General features: G+C 43.9%; 1 protein-coding gene across 1 annotated transcript in view; it reads left to right on the top strand.

The window, feature by feature from the left end:
• Positions 1-956: 956 nt before the first annotated feature.
• The window catches only part of WDTC1 (WD and tetratricopeptide repeats 1), a 51,906-nt gene continuing 35,758 nt past the window's right edge, over positions 957-17,104 (top strand). Inside the window, exon 1 of the mRNA XM_084874946.1 lies at positions 957-1,382. The gene's annotated coding sequence lies outside the window, so the exon portion shown is untranslated. The remainder of the gene's footprint in view (positions 1,383-17,104) is intronic.

Genomic DNA, 17,104 nt, shown 5'->3' with positions numbered 1-17,104 from the left:
TGTCTGCAAAACACGGGTAGAAAAAACAAACAAACAAACAAAAAAACCCACAAACACGGATAGTACTAGCAACTATTTAAAGGAATGTACTCAACACAGTGCTGACATAGTAAATGCTCAATAAAAGCAAAGTGTTGTTATTATCCCACAAAATGGCACCCCTTGGTGAGTGAGTGACAAGCTTCCATTCTCAGATGACACTGCCTTTTCTGATTTGAGGCTCCTCATGGGTGGGGCCTGGTCTCTGCCTTCAGAAGTTAAGCAGAATGCCGTCCTTGTCACCTTGGGAACTTCCTTAGGAGAGAAAAAGGCTCAAACTGCGTCTCTTCACCAAAGGTGGGAACAGTAGTGCCTTCACCTGTTTCAAATGTATCTTATTTCTCGCATCAGCCCGAGGGTTCCCCAAACGTGTGGCTGGCTCCCCTCCAGGCCACTCCTAGAACGGAATCGCTTTTATTCTCTTCCTTCAGACCCTGGAGACAGAGTGAGGAATGTCAACCTCCCAGAGCTGGAAGGAATATGCAGAGCCTGGCTCTGGGGAACCCTGAGGCCCTAGCCTAGGGGTCCCGCAATTCTGGGCTCTGAGGAAGTCAGGAGGAGGCTCTTAGACTGTGTCGGGCTCTGGGGAGCAAAGGGTTAGTGCGAGGCTTCTCCCCGAAGCGACGGGAGGGAGCGTTTTACGTGGATGTAGGGTGGGAGGTGCGTCTGCGTAACTAATGGCAACTGGGTGGGGTGGGCCGGCCCACCCAGCAACAGCTCTACGACGGAGGGAAAACTACAACTCCCAGGATACCCCGGGGCTCGGTCCGGCTTTCCCGCCCGCCCACTGGCTGCCGGTCCGGCGAGCGGCGAAGCGGATTGGTCGCGGCCGTGCGGGGCTCCCCGACTAGCAGGTTAGTGTGCGCCGCCGGCAGCAGACGTTGACCGGGCGCGAGTGGGGAGGGGGGGGGGGGGGAGCCGGGCTCGCCATTCTGGGAACGGCCTGGCGCTCCCTCCGTAGCGTAGCGGCCGGCTGCGAGGCGCCGGGCGGGGGCGGAGACTGCGTGGCGCAGGCGCGGTGCGGGGCTTCTCCCGGGTCCCCAGACAGCTGGAGGAGATAAACAGAGCAGGCGGAGGGAGGGGAGTGCGTGTGCGAGCGCGCGAGGGAGTGTGAGTGTGTGTGAGCGCGGGTGTGAGACGGTGCGCAGGGGCGGGCGGAGGCGCTGTCCGGCCCCGGCCAGGCGCCGGGCGGAGAGCATGGGAAGGGGCTAGAGCTGCCTGGGCCGCCCAGCCCTCTCCCCGGGATCCGCGCCCCCCCTCCCGGGAGAGGGGCCGGGCCCCCCGACCGACATGGGCTCCTGAAGTTGCTCCGCCGCCGCCGGACCTGGGAAGAGGCCTGACAGGTACGGGGAGCTGCGGCTCCCTGCCCTCCGCGGGCGGGCGCAGCGGCGAGGACCGGCCCCGCAGCCCGCACACGGGCCGCCCGCTCTGGGCCGGCCCCGGCGCTGCCGGCCCGGGGGCCTGAGCTCCCCGCCCCGGGGCTCCGCGGGGTCCCGGGAAGGGATCAGGCCTCGCCAGGGCGGAGGGCAAGGTGGGCCGGGGCGGGGTGGGCACGGAGGGCTGGCCGGGACGTCGGGGCTCCTCTGGGAGTCCGGAGAGGCTCCGCCGCGGGAGCGGTGGAAGGCGTCCCGTCACGGGACTTTGTGCGGAGTTTTTGTTTGACAACTGATCTGGCGCCGATTCTCAGGGAGGACGGGGCAGGTGGAAGTGCCGAGAGGGCAACGTTTACCTGCCTGATCTGTCCTCTTAGTTTCTTTCCTCTCCTTTCTTTTCTTTCTGTACTCTCTCTCTCTCTCTCCTCTTTTCTCCTCCCCCACCCCCCCTTCTCTCTCTCTTTCGTCGTGTGTTCGTGTCCAGGCTTCTGGCAGCCGCAGATGCCTTCAGATGCCCATCCTGGCACCAAACTGAACTCTGCCAAGGTTTTCCCACAGGGCGACTCTCTGGCCGGTACAAAGGGCCTTTCCTTGGGGCCGGGCGGGCTGTTCCGTGGTCACTTAAGAGCGTGAGTAGGAAGCGTGGGGTGGAAGAGAGGCTGTGAATCCGCAGGGTCCAGCTCCCGTGGGACGCCCCTTGGCCGGCCAGGCTGCACTTGCTTAGCGCCCTCCTCTCCCCTGCGGGGGTACCGAGGGTCTCTACAAACGAGGTGTGGGGACTTAGGGTTCATGTCTGGCAGCCTCATTGGACTGTTTCACCCCAAGTCCTTTTCTTCTGCGACTCTCTTTGGCTTCCTGAAGGAGTGGTGGAGCCACTTGAAAGTTTTCCAGTGAGTGTGGAAGCCTGGCAGGTTGGCTGTAGCTTCCTCATTCTCCCCAGGGATGGAGTAGGTGATGGGGTAGGTGATCAGGGTGAAGTGACAGTGAAGAGTTTCCTTCTAGCAAAGCCTGAAACAGATTTGAGAAGGAAACCATTCCGAGGGCATGTCTTGGCTTAGAGACATTATGAAATCCCCACGTAGGGCGCAGGCATTCCCCGTGGCCTGCACTAAGCGTTTCTGTACCTTCTAGTCCTGTGCGGTCAGTCTCTGTCATTAGGTGAAGGAACTACTTAAGACTATTTCTGGTTTGCGTTCTGGCTTATTCTTCTTTGTAATTTTTATGTATTTATTTTACTCACCTAAGGATATGGTTTTTTCTTGATTCTAGAGAGAGAGGGAGGGAGGGAGAGAGAGGAGAGAAACATTGATGAATTGCCTCCTGTCCGTCCTCACTCTGACCCAGGATGGAACCTGCAACCAGGAATCAAACCTGCGATTCTCCAGTGCACAGATCTAAACTCTAACCCAGTGGTCGGCAAACTCAGTCAACAGAGCCAAATGTCAACAGGACAAAGATTGAAATTTCTTTTGAGAGCCAAATTTTTTAAACTTCTATCACCACTTCTTCATAATAGACTCGCCTAGGTCATGGTATTTTGTGAAAGAGTCACACTCAAGGGGCCAAAGAGCCGCATGTGGCTCACGAGCCGCAGTTTGCCCATCACGGCTCTAACTAACTGAGCCACACCAGCCGGGGCTGTAATTTCTATATTTTTGAAGGGACGGAATTGAATTTTGGCTGTTGTTAGGTCCTCTATGACAGACTAAGGGGTAACTGTTAGGGTTCCTTTGGCTGAGCTTGAGACTAACAATGGATTTTTTCATTAGAGATTATGGTATTTCGTTCACAGGTGGGAATTACCTTTTCTGCCATAGTTTGTGATCATGCTGCTTTAATAATTCTGGGGTCCTACTATCCTTCCTTCTTTTTTTTTTATTTTTTTTTTATTTTTTTTTTTTAAATATATTTTATTGCTTTTTACAGAGAGGAAGAGAGAGGCATAGAGAGTTAGAAAAATCGATGACAGAAACATGGATCAGCTGCCTCTTGCACACCCCCTACCGGGGATATGCCCGCAACCAAGGTACATGCCCTTGGCAGGAATCGAACCTGGGACCCTTCAGTCTGCAGGCCGTTGCTCTATCCACTGAGCCAAACTGATTTCAGCTATCCTTCCTTCTTTTGACCTATTTGGGGGCACGTATGTTCATGTCACATCTCCATTTATAGTAGCAGCGCTTTGGGTCAACACTGCAGAATAATTGAACAACAATTCCTATTTCTGTCTGGGACTCCTTCCCTTGGGATTACTGACAGAAAGAAAACGTGTGTAGATTATGGTGATGGTATTAACATTTACGATTTGCCAGTTTGGAGTTTTAGAGTTGTCACACAGCTGACAATTTTTCTAGCCGCTAGAATCTAGCGGGAAGAAAGTCGGTATTGACTCCTAGGACATCCTGTGTAGGGTATTTTCACACCCCTGAATGTCAGGATCTTAAAGGATGTAACTGAAGCTCCCCACTAAACACCTGTGGATCTGGAGGGGCCAACTACTGGGAAGATGCAGAACTGTGACTTTAATTATTTTTATTTCCTTTGCTCCTTTCTGAATTAGGAAATGTGGCCCACAGGTGGAAGAAATAGCATGTAATATGATGATATTACCTTTTCTTTTGGTTTAATGACACATCCCCTTTTGATCTTTTTTCATCCTCACCTTTCCAGAATCTTCATTGCATCTTTGGGCTGCCATTGCAGATGGCCCACGTAACTCCGAGGCTGTGCTTCTTCTCAGACAGCTCTTCAAAAACCAGTGCCTTGGTGTTACGTTTAATTCTGACTAAATTACTTAGAGAGAGAGATACTAATTGACATGCATCCTAAAAAGTGACTGCTATTTGTTTGGGTCTGTCCTAAGTAGTGTTCTTACTTTAGTTAATTTAACCCTCCTGACTGCCCTGTGAGGTGAAATTCATTTTGTGTATTATAAATATGAAGATATAGGTTCACCCCTAGCCAGTTTTGCTCAGTGGCTAGAGCACCGGCTTGTGGACTAAAGGGACCCGGGTTCGTACCTTGGTTGCCAGTTCCTCCCTGGCCCGGGGCCTGGTCAGGGCTCGTGCGGGAGGCATTGCTATTTCTCTTCCACTCTCTCTAAAAATCAATGGAAAAAGATCTTCGGGTGAATACTAACAAAAAACAAAACAAAAAAAGATACAGCTTCAGAGATGTTAAATAACTTGCTTAAGGACACACAGCTAGTAAAGGAAAGGCTCCGAATTCAAACCCAGATCTGTCACTTCTAGGACTGTGACACACGAGGAAGAGCTGGAAGGACCAAAGCTAGGAGTCTGGGAAACATGACACCTGCCTTCAGATACTTAAAGATCTGTCACGTGGGAAGGGAACTGGACTTTCTCTGTGTGATTCTGGAAGGCAGAACTAGGATCAAAGGATGGGAATTCCAAGAAGGGTAGATAGCTTGATACCCTGTTTCCCCCAAAATAAGACAGTGTCTTACATTAATTTTTTCTCCCAAAGTTGTGCTAGGTCTTATTTTCAGGGGATGTCTTATCTTTCCATGCGCTAGGTCTTATTTTCGGAGGATGTCTTATTTTCGGGGAAACACGGTAGGAGAGAATTTGGCTTTCCAAAAACAAAATGGGCTGCCTTATGAGGGAGGGAGTTACCCACTATTAGAGTTATTTAAGGATTGGCTTTGCCACTTCTTATCACGGATATAGTAGAGAAGTTTATATTTATGTAGGTAATTGGATTAAGTGATCTTTTCGTACTTTCAATTCTATTATGTGAAAATCATGTCAAAGTCCCATCCTTTTGATCTGTAAAAAACGAATACTTTGTGCCAGTCACTTGCTAGACACTTTTCCTATAATATCTCATTTAATCTCAGAAATCGCCTAGGAGATAGGTATTATTGTTATCCCCACTTTACAAATGAGGAAACTGAGATTCCAGAAAGTTAAAAAATAAAATAAAATAAAATATATATATATATACACACTGGAGATTATATAACAAGTAGTAGTAGGCTGGTTTTGGGGGTTTGTTTGTTTTAAACGGGGCTGTCTGCACTTTCTTAGATATGTGACTAGGGTAAATCATATGTCCTCTCTGAGCTAGACTTCTTTGTGAAATGAGACTTGTGACAGCACCCACTTTGCAATGGATTTATGAAGACAAAATGATGTAATATGCGCTTTTCACTAGACCTCACTGGTTGCCCTCAAGAGTCTAGTCTTGGAAGTAAAGGGATACTTTGGTTTCTTCAGGGTGAATTCAGAGCTGACTGAAACCCTGCGAACTCTGGGATTCGTTCTTTGTGTTATTAGCAATAGCTGCCAACTCCAAGGGCTTTGTGGCATTGTGACTAATACCTTAAAAACTTGAGGCCTAAATAAGAGGATTCAGCCCTAGCCTGTTTGGCTCAGTGGACAGAGTATCGGCCTGCGGACTGAAGGGTCCTGGGTTCGATTCTGGTCAAGGGCACATGCCTGGGTTGCATGCTTGGTCCCCAGTAGGGTTCCTGCAGGAGCAGCCAATCAGTGAGTCTCATCATTGATGTTTCTATCTATCTCTCCCTCTCCTTCTCCCTTCCTCTCTGAAATCAATAAAAAAATATATTTTAAAAAAGAGGAGAATTCAGTCAGCAGGTTGGAATATAGGAGTTAGTGCCAAATGCCTTGTAGAAAGAAAATTCTCACCCTATTCTAGAGTCAGAATTAGGGATCACTGTTTGCCTTTTTATATTTAAAGTCTTACTTTAGGATGGACAAGGTCACAGTTGTTAGAGCTGTGATAGAGCTAGATGCCAAGAATAATAACCTTTAATATCACTGGAGCATCTGGGAAGGCATTAAACCCATTTCTTGGAGTTCGGGGCACCGAACAGGATCAGACCTATATAGAGGCTCTTTGGAGGCAGTGTTAGGATCAAGATCTTGGTAGAATTATGTCCTTGTTTATAACCTCAAAATTCTATTTTCAGATAGCATAAAACTGTTTATCCCAGAACCTTTTATTTTAAAAAAATGTTTTATTGATTTCAGACAAAAAGGGAGAGGGGAAGAGAGAGAGAAACATCAATGATGAGAGAGAATCACTGATAGGCTGCCTCCTGCATGCTCTCTACTGAGGATCTAGCAACTTGGGCATGTACCATTGACTGGAATCAAATCTGGGACCCTTCAGTCTGCCGGCTGATGCTCTGTCCCCTGAGCCAAACCAGCTAGAGCTATCCCAGAACCTTCTAGAGAGCCTTTCTCAGACTGGGAATTAGGAGTTTCTGGTCAGGTAACTTCATAAGTTGAGGCTTGTTTTGGTGTGATGACTTACCTGTACTTCTTGAGTGAGACATCTGTATGTAACACAGCTATAACTGAAACAGAAGGAAGCATTTCCACATTGACTGGCTTAATGTCCCTTGACCTTTCTGCTGGGAGTGAAGTTAGCGGGTGAAGCTTCAAAGCCTTCCTTATGAGATACTGTGAGTTATGGCAGGATAAAGATGCAAGCCGAAGGCAAAACCCAAGACTGCGGATGCTCGTAAAAACAGTCAGAGAGGACATTGTTATCAAAATATGCTCCATTTTCTCTTTCTGTTCTCTCCCACCATCATAAGATAATTGTGGCCCTAGAAGGCAGGTAAATTAGCTGTGATCACTGAAAAGCAAACTTCTGAAAACATCAAGGAAATTAATTGCACAAGGCTCACATGGCAAAACAGAACCTGTTCGGGCAGAGAAGATCTCATCAAGGTTAGTTTTCATCCAGGGTCTCCCACAAAATGGAAGATTTCTTAGGATGGACTTTCTCATAAAAAGCTTCTGTCAGCCCCATGTGAACACTTTATTTGAGCCTGGAGCCTCAAAGATGGCAAAGAACTTTTCCAAAGATGCTTAGCAGATAGGCCAGTCCTACCAAGCACACCTTTTTTAGATGCTGTCCTTGTGCCAACTTAGTCTGTGACCCTGAAATAAACTCTCTTTTATTTTTTCATTTAAATTCTTTATTGTTTAAAGTATTACATATGTCTCCTTTTCCTCCCATTGACCTCTCACTGGCCGCTCCCACTCCCCAGCACTCTCACCCCACTACTGTTTGTGTCCATTGATTATGCTTATTTGTATGCATACAAGTCCTTTGGTTTATCTCTTACTCCCCTCTCCCCTGCCTTCCCTCCAAGGTTGGATGGTCTATTTGATGCATCTATGTCTGGATCTGTTTTTGTTCATCAGTTTATGTTCATTATATTCCACGAATGGGTGAGAGCATGTGTTATTTATCTTTCTCCGACTGGCTTATTTCACTTAGCATAATGCTCTCCAGATCCATCCATGCTGTTGCAAATGGTAAGAGTTCCTTTTTTACAGAAGCATAGTATTCCATTGTTCAGATGTACCACCATTTTTTAATCCACTCATCCACTGACGGGCACTTAGGCTGCTTCCAAATCTTAGCTATTGAAAATTGTGCTGCTATGAACATAGGGATGCATATATCCTTTCCGATTGGTTTATTTGACCAGCAGAGTCAAGGTGACTGTGATTCCTCAGCTTAACCCTCACAAATGGTAGGAGGAAACATTTCTTTTATGCAAGACTACTTGGACATGGCCTGATTACCGCTGGTAATAGTAACTATTTTTTAATGGCCAACAGTATGGGTCCTGCAATTTACTTACCTAGTTTGACTCTCCATTTAATGACTCTAACTTTGGGCAGATGACCTTCTCTATGCCTCAGATCTTTCACCTGTAAAATGAGGATAATAATATCAATAGTACCTGTCACATAGGGTTGTTATGAGTGGTAGTCAGATAACACTTGTAAGATGCTTAGACTGCTCAATAAATATTTACCAGGCTCAGTGGCAGGTATTTTACATGTATGGCTCTTCCATTTCTTATCACTCTGCAAAGGTAGGCATTACTATCTCTGTTTTACAGATTAGGAAACCCAAATTTAGAAATGCTGTCACACAGAAAGTAGGTAGCAGAACTAGGATCGGAACCTTAGGGGTGTCAGTCTCCGCAGCCCAACTCATTTTATTTAATTTTGCTAGTTCCAGTGAGCTTTAGGCATTGGAAGTGCATTTATCTTTCTTTACCATAGGAATGCTCCACTAGGAAAACCACCACTAATAGAGTGGAAGGAAACGTGCATACATCTTTTGCATAATTCAGAATGTTGAAAAGGGCTCAGTTGTCACTCCTGCTTAGAGCAATTGCCTGCAGTGGGAGGCAGCATGCCCAGAGGAAAGATGGGAGTTCAAGCTCTACTCTACTACCACCTAGCAGTGTGTCCTTAGAGTCAGGATAGTAGCATTGAAAGGGGTTTTGTAGCTCATCTCCTAGTCTAGCTCCCATTTTACAGATGGGAGACGGGCTAGCAAAGTGAAATGCCTCACTGAGGGTCATACTGCCAGTGAGAGGCAGGGCCTGGCCTGGAGCACAGACAGATGTCAGGACGTCTTCCTCAGAACCACATGGCATTGTGCTTCAGTTCTCCCTGGTGAAATGGCGATGGTGATAGCTTCTTCACAGGATTGTTGTAGAGTTCAAATTTAAAAGCATGACCAAAATACTCTGGTAGGTATAAAACACTATATGCATGTAAGGTAGTCCTGCTTATTCAGTAAGTAGTAATTGGTCCCCATTAAGCCCATATCACTTATTAGAGATCTAAAAGGATCAATAGACAAATCAGATGAAGAGCTGGCCCTCAGGATGTTTTTAGTTTTCAAACAATTAAGTTAAGAGGAGGTTTCCTCCCTGCCTTCCTCCCTCCCTCCCTCCCTCCCTCTCTCTCCTTCCCTCCTTTTCTCCTCTCTCTCTCTCTTTCTTTTTTGGCGTGGAATTACATCTCTGTGTTGCTAAAGTCCCATTTCACTTAATTCAGTCCTGGAAGATGTGCAGCTGGGAATTTAGTAGAGCTAGAAGCAAAGCCAGCATCCAAAATCTCATGCCAGCCTGACCAGAGTATGTCTTTTATATGCATTAAAAGAAAAAGTCTCAGCTGGGGCCGGTTTGGCTCAGTGGTGGGGCATCGGTCTGCGGACTGAGGGGTCCCAGGTTCGATTCCGGTCAGGGGCATGTGCATTGGTTGCGGGCACGTCCCCGGTGGGGGGTGTGCAGGAGGCGGCTGGTCGATGTTTCTCTCGTCGACGTTTCTATCTCTCTATCTCCCTTCCACTCTGTAAAAAAATCAATAGAATATATTTAAAAAAAAAAAGAAAAGAAAAGAAAGAGTCTCCGTTCCATGATGGAGCTGGGACTGGTTTGGCATTAGGCTAGTTGCAGTCCATTGTGTTGGGTCCACAGGCATGAGGGATTGCTCAGTTGCAGGTTTGATCCCTGGCCCTGGTCGGGACGTGTGCAGGAGGTAACCAATTGATATGTCCCTTTCACATTGATGTTTCTCTTAAAGGAAGCTTTCTCAAACAATTTTTTACTGCACGGAAATAATACTGTCACTCACATTTAGTAAATTATTTAGTTGTATCATGTAATCCTCACAACAGCACTAACATAGTTACTATTATCTTCATGTAACAAGTGAAGAAATAGCTAGTGTTTCTGGAACACTTGCCACGTGTCAGGTATTATACTGTTTTACAATGTATCATTTCATTAACGTTTCCAATAATCCTATGAGATAGATATTAGCACATATACCTACATGGCAGGTTAAGAAAACAAGGGGGAAAAAACAACCCAGGAGCTAAAAATAGTTTTGCTCAAGATCACAAAACCTAGTGTGAGGTAGAGCCAGATTCAAACTCAAGTTTCTTTCAGTCCAAAGCTGGTCCCAACAGCTATTTTTATATGATTATAAAAGCAACAAATGTTTACAATACTTGGAAAATACAGAGCAACAGAGAGAAAAAGACACATGTCCTACCAGAGAGCTAACATTTTGGTGCATATCCTGGTCAGGGTGTATGCAGGAGGCAACCAATTGATGTGTTTCTCTCACGTTGATATTTCTGCCTTTCCCTTTCTCTTCCACTCTCTCTAAAGATCAATGGAAAAATATCCTCAGGTGAGGATTTTTTTTAAAAAGTTAGAAAATTGAAACTCAAGGGTTAAGTATTTTGCCTCAGAATGTACTGATTGTCACAAAGAGAAGGCTGGAATTCAGTAAGTATTTTAAGTCTATTTCTCTTTCTACCACGTTATCCTGAGCCCAAACAAGGGCATGGCACATGTGAAGTAGGTGGCTCCTGATGTGTGTTTGGGATATTATTGTAGCATTCAATCCCTGGCTCCAGAGGAGTGCTTTCTCCAGGCATACTTTGTCCTAAGGCTGGTTGACCTTAGGCTATTTTACTGGTACCCTTTGCATTATGAAATAGATTAATTCCTCCAAATTCAATTGTTAATTGAATTTTATTTATTTTTGTTGTTAATCCTTACCTAAGGATATTTTTCCCACTGATTTTCATTTATTTATTTATTTATTTTTAAATATATTTTATTGATTTTACACAGAGAGGAATTGAGAGGGACAGAGAGTTAGAAACATCGATGAGAATCATTGACCAGCTGCCTCTTGCACACCCCCCACTGGGGATGTGCCCGCAACCAAGGTACATGCCCTTGACCGGAATTGAACCCGGGACCTTTCAGTCCGCAGGCCGACGCTCTATGCACTGAGCCAAACCGGTCCCGGCATCATTTATTTATTTTTTAATATTTTTATTGATTTCAAAGAAGAGAGGAGAGAGAGAGAGAGAGAGAGAGAGAGAGAGAGAGAGAGAGAGAGAAACATCAACGATGAGAGAGAATCATTGATTGGCTGCCTTCTGCACACCCCCCACTGGGGATAGAGCCCACCACCCAGGCATGTGCCCTGACCGGGAATTGAACTGTGACCTCCTGGTTTATAGGTTGATGCTCAGCCACTGAACCACCTCAGCCAGGGTCCATTGATTTTTAGAAAAACTGAAAGGGATGGGCACGGAGGAAAAGAAAGAGAGAGAGAAACATTGATTGGTTGCCTCCCCCAACTGGAGCCAGGGAATGAACCTACAACCCACACACACACCCTTGACTGGGAACTAAACCCGAGATCTTTCATTGTGTGCCCAATGCTCTAACCACTGAGCAAAACAGGGCAGCATAAATTATATTTTCTTATTAGCTCCCTTTATAATAGCAGAGATATGTCCATGAAAGACAGTTTCGCAGTAAGTTAAATAAGTTAAAAACTCAAAAAAAAAAAAAGTTAAAAACTCTTCCTCTTCTTCTAGCTAGAGTACAAAGGTTTAAGAATGACATCTGTTATAATTTAGTTTGTTGCAGGCCAGCTCTAGTTGATACTCAATGAAAAGGAAAAAGAAGGAAGCCAGTTGCTAGGAGCGGGGAATATGAAAAATATAAAAATACATTAAGGCACAGAGGAAAACATATGACATAACATTATAAAGAAAATATGAGCTGTGATGCAGATGTTATACCTCCCAAAAAGTATTCTATTCCTGGAGCTCTAAAATGTCTTGCATATCACCAGTTAACCCTATTCCTTCCACACACTTTTAACTTAGGCTTAAGTTAAAAGCCCGCAACCTGGAATAGAATCCGGGACCCATCAGTCCACAGGCCAATTCTTTATCCACCAAGCCAAACTGGCTAGGGCTAGAGAAAGTTTTTATTGAGCTTTCATGTTCTGCAAACAAATTAGCCCTCAATCTTATTCGAGCTATAAGTGTTTAAATAAGAGTATATTCAGTTAATGTGCCTTCCTTAGAATGAAGACTACATATTAAAAGTTGTTTATGTATAGAATGGAAAAAAAAAGTTCTTTATGATCTGTTAAAGTTCTCATTTATTCATTAGTAATTTCCAAATTTTTTCTTGCTCTACTGTCAGATATTTAGTTTCTTTCCCCCTGGTCATTCTTGTACTTCCAAGATGTATGAGTAAAAAGCATAAGCAAGATTTAATGTCATTCCATGTTGTTCCTTTTGAATTTACTTTCTAGTTATTAATTTTGGTTATTCAGTTAAATTAGTCTTTTCCAGTCCCTCTGTGGAGCTCTGATTACAATAGCCTTGGTACCATTAATATTCAATTAATAACAACCGTATTGTGTGCTCTTGAAGACAAGGGTCTGTGTTTGACTTGGTTGTTTTTTTTTTGCCGTATTTTCAAAGTCTAGCACAGTACTTGGTATAGTGGGCATTAACAATTTTAATTTTTAATGTCATTTATTTCAGTCTTTTTGCCTTTTAGCAGCATAATTATTACGTACTTTGCTAGGCTAGAGATTGAAATCCCTTGTAGTCCTTTTTAGTGTTTAATCATATTTATATAAATGTATGTATACACACACACACTAGTGGCCCGGTGCACGGATTTGTCTACGTTGAAAGGAAATTAATTAAAAGAAATATTTTAATACCACTATTTGCCCTTTCTTTATAATAGAAGTGTCAACCAAATTCACAATCAACAATGACAGATTGAAACACACACGTGCGATTGGATTGGTGCCAGCCAGAGCTTTATACGTATTGCGCATGCACTAGTCAACATTTATTTTTAAATTGCCAGGGTGCCTCATATGTACCTGTTGGTCAGTCAGACAGATGTACAGTCAGTCACTTAGCCTTTTATATATGTACTAATGACCCAGTGCATGGATTCATGCACATTGAAAAGAAATTAATTAGAAGGTGACTAGTGGGGCAGGACTGGGCAAGATGGGTGGGACATGCCCTGGAGTCAACCTCCTGTGGTCCCTCCCCGGTGTCTGCAGAGTGAGAGGGGTCCCTTTGCCTGGCCTGTGGAACCCAAACCAGCTCTCCAACATCCCCCGAGGGGTCCCAGAGCACAAGGGTTCCCAGAGTACAATTCTGCAAAGTTGCTGTTGTGCAGGATGTGGAACGCAAATGTGAATGTGCAGTAAACCAGATTCAGAGCCGACAGTGCCCCAGCAACAGCATAACCCATGGTTTTGGGGTGCATCACCCGAGAACTGCCACTGCTAAGTCACTGCAGCTCAGCAGCTCCTGCATTGAGCGTCTACTCTCTGGTGGTCATAGTGACCGATCAGATGGTCGGACACTTAGCACATTAGCCTTTTGTGTGTGTATACATATAAAACTTTCTTCATCTCCAAATCATTCAGATTATTCTATATCTATGAATTAGTTCTTTACTCTCTTTCAGAGCCCTCCTTAAAATAATGCTATTAAAATTTGAGCATGATTAAATCTTCTCATATTCAGATAACCATTTATTGATCTGATTAATTTCAGAGAGGAAGGTAGGGGGAAAGGGATAGAAACATCAGTGATGAGAATCATTGATCAGTTGCCTCCTGCAGACCACCTACTGGGCCTGCAACCCCAGCATTTGCCCTGTCTGGAATCGAAACGTGACCTCCTGGTTCATAGGTTGATGCTCAACCACTGAACCACGCTGGCTGGGCTATTTGGACTGAAGTATGGCGCAAGTTATCTTTCTTCGTAGATTTGAGGGTATTTTCTCCTAATATTAATTTTCTAAGTAAACCCTGCTTAGAAGCATTTCCACTTGTGCCTATCTGCCTGCAAGCATTTGTGGAAAGATACTGAATTCCTGTTTCCTTCAGAGGGGAGGGCTGTGACCCAGAATGAGCCATATGCTGGTATGCTATCATCTCATGATGGGAATAGAAATACCAACTGAGTTATTAAATTTTTTAAAAAATATATATTTTATTGATTTTTCCACAGAGAGTAAGGGAGAGAGATAGTCAGAAACATTGATCAGCTGCCCCTCGCACACCTTCCACCAAGGATGTGCGCACAAACAAGGTACATGCCCTTGACCAGAATCGAACCCAGGACCCTCCAGTCCATAGGCCGACATTCTATCCACTGAGCCAAACCGATTTCGACCTGAGTTATTAAATTTGATGTTTGGTGTTTGAAACCTCTATATACTAGTTTGATAGTGTTTTAAAATTCCAATTTCCATTGTACTATTTACCTACATTATAGTGATTTTTTTTTGCTTGTCTGGTTTCTCTGCTTTTTCCTTTTAGTATTTCCAAGCTACACACCAATAACTAAAGCCCCTTGTCTTTGACTCTCTGCTGTGTTAATACAGGTAGTATGTCTTTTATCTCAGTACTGCCCTATGTCTAACACAGTGCTTGATACTTGGTAAATTCTCAGTATATGTTTTAAGAAAATTAGTGAATGAGTATTGACAATTTAGTTGGCTCTTTTGGTGAATTCTCATAGTGATCATTAATCTAGAACAGTGGTCGGCAAACTCATTAGTCAACAAAGCCAAATATCAGCAGTACAATGATTGAATTTCTTTTGAGAGCCAATTTTTTTAAACTTAGACTTCTTCTAACGCCACTGCTTCAAAATAGACTTACCCAGGCAGTGGTATTTTGTGGAAGAGTCACACTCAAGAGGCCAAAGAATCTCATGTGGCTCTTGAGCCGCATTTGCCGACCACAGAGCTAGATGTTCATAATTACCAAAGCTGGTGATGGGCATTTGGTAAGTCATTATACTTGTTACTAGTGGCCTGGTGCACAAATTTTTGCACATTGAAAGGAAATAAATTAGAAGAAATATTTTAATATCACTGTTCGCCCTTTCGCTATACTAGAAGTGTCAACTAAATTCATGATTGACAGTGACAGATGGAAACACGTGTGTGATTGGCACCAGTGAGAGCTTTATATGTGTCACGCATGCACGAATCAACTTAGCCTTTTCTAGATATAGAATAAACTTGCTTAATTAGACCTGCTTTCTGATTTAGCTAAACTTTTTCCAGCCCTGTGAAGCACCCCAACTTCTCTTTCAGGTAATTACCAGCAACAGAGCAATAAATATCAACACAAAGCAGATTATTATTATAGATCACACAGGGAGAACAAAGAGTAAAATATTATACTGCAGCAGTATTTGACTATATTCTGAGCAGTGAGAAAACCTAAAATCATTTTCAAGGTCCACCATTTCTTTTCAGTCAGGTCAAGTTTCTAAACCTCCGTTTTCCAGCTAATGAAAAGAAAATAGGATTCAATTGAGTCTCCTCTCTACCTATTCCAGGACTTCTGTGAGGACCAAATGAGATGAGGCGTGGGAAAACGCTTCACAGACATTTGGTTAAAGTGTGAAATGTTTCTACCTGGCTATAAAGCAAGTCCTGTTCCTGGGCTAAAGAAACTCCAAGGAGGCTAGTCACTAGGGAGAGGAAGGCGGGCATTGCTACGTGATGTCATTGCCCGGATGGACACAGCATATTAACCTTTTATATATATGATTCTAGTTTATTTAATGCTTAAAAATTTTCATAAAAAGTTTATGAGAGCCGAAACTGGTTTGGCTCAGTGGATAGAGCATCAGCCTGCGGACCGAAGGATCCTGGGTTCGATTCCAGTCAAGGGCATGTACCTTGGTTGCGGGCCCATCCCCAGTAGGGAATGTGCAAGAGGCAGCTGATCAATGACTCTCATCGATGTTTCTGACTCTCCATCCCTTTCTCTTCCTCTCTAAAAAAATCAATAAAATATATATATTTTTTAAAATGTTTATGAGAGAGATGATAATGGGGAAAAAAGATAACTAATAGTATTTATTGAAAGAGCATCATGTTGTTATGTAAACATTTGATGTGATGTAAGCATTTTTCTTTCACAGGTAGCATTTCTAATGATGCATAATATAATATGGTTGTACATTATTTAACTCCTCTATCATTAGAAACTTGTAAAAGCAAATTTTTTTTGTTTGATTTTATAAAATCTGTGATGAATATGCTTGGGTATAGAACTTTCTTGGGGGAAGGTTATGGAACTATTAGATTACAGTTTGTGTTTTCTTATGGTACATTATCAGAAATGAGATTACTAGATCTTTGTAGCCATCATCAAAATTATAAAACAGAAATAGGTTGGTTCAAGAGGTTATAAGATTGAAAGCATACCTATCAGGATATTGAAGAGTGATTACTCTATCAGATTGCATATTGGACCTGGTCCCATTACATCTCCTGTCCACTCTTTGATTCTGTGAATCTATTAGAGGGCTGCATGACCTCTCTGTGATACTGATTTGATTTTGGTGAGAACCAACCTGAGGGTCAGGGATTTGAAGCATTAATTAATTAAAAGTTTCATCCTAGCCAGTGTGGCTAGGTGGTTGAACATCAACTCATGAAACAAGATTGGATTCCTGATCAGGGCACATGCTCAGGTTGCAGGCAGATCCTCAGTAAGGGAAGTGCAGGAGGGAGCCAATCGATGTTTCTCTCACTTTGATGTTTCTTCTATCTATTCCTCTCCCTCTCTCTAAAATAAAATAAAATAAAATAAAATAAAATAAAATAAAATAAATAAAAATGGAAAAGGATAACACTTAAAAAAAAGTCTCAGGAGAATCCAAGATGGCTGCTCGGGTAGGCACCTAGCCGCAGCCGCACACAACAATTTTAATAAAATACAACTAAAATATAAAATGGACATTACCCAGAACTACAGGAAAGTCGACTGACTGGAAATCCTACAACAAGAAGCAAGGAGAAAACCAGAAGGAAGCACGGAGGAGCTGTAAAAGCCCAAGGTACGGAGACACGCGGCGCGCGCGAGAAGAGGACGGAGCCGGAGAGGAGAGAGGCCGAGTGCCTGGCTGGCGTTCCCTAGCGGAAAGGAGATAAAACTCCGACTGTGCTGGGCCCCTGACTGCTCTGAACTCCAGTTCTGGGCCAGACC

This window comes from Pipistrellus hanaki, assembly GCF_964339955.1.
Source record: "Pipistrellus hanaki genome assembly, chromosome: 2".
Classification (NCBI taxonomy): domain Eukaryota; kingdom Metazoa; phylum Chordata; class Mammalia; order Chiroptera; family Vespertilionidae; genus Pipistrellus; species Pipistrellus hanaki.
The sequence above is the reverse complement of the archived record's forward strand: the minus strand, read 5'-3'. Positions and strand labels throughout refer to the sequence as shown.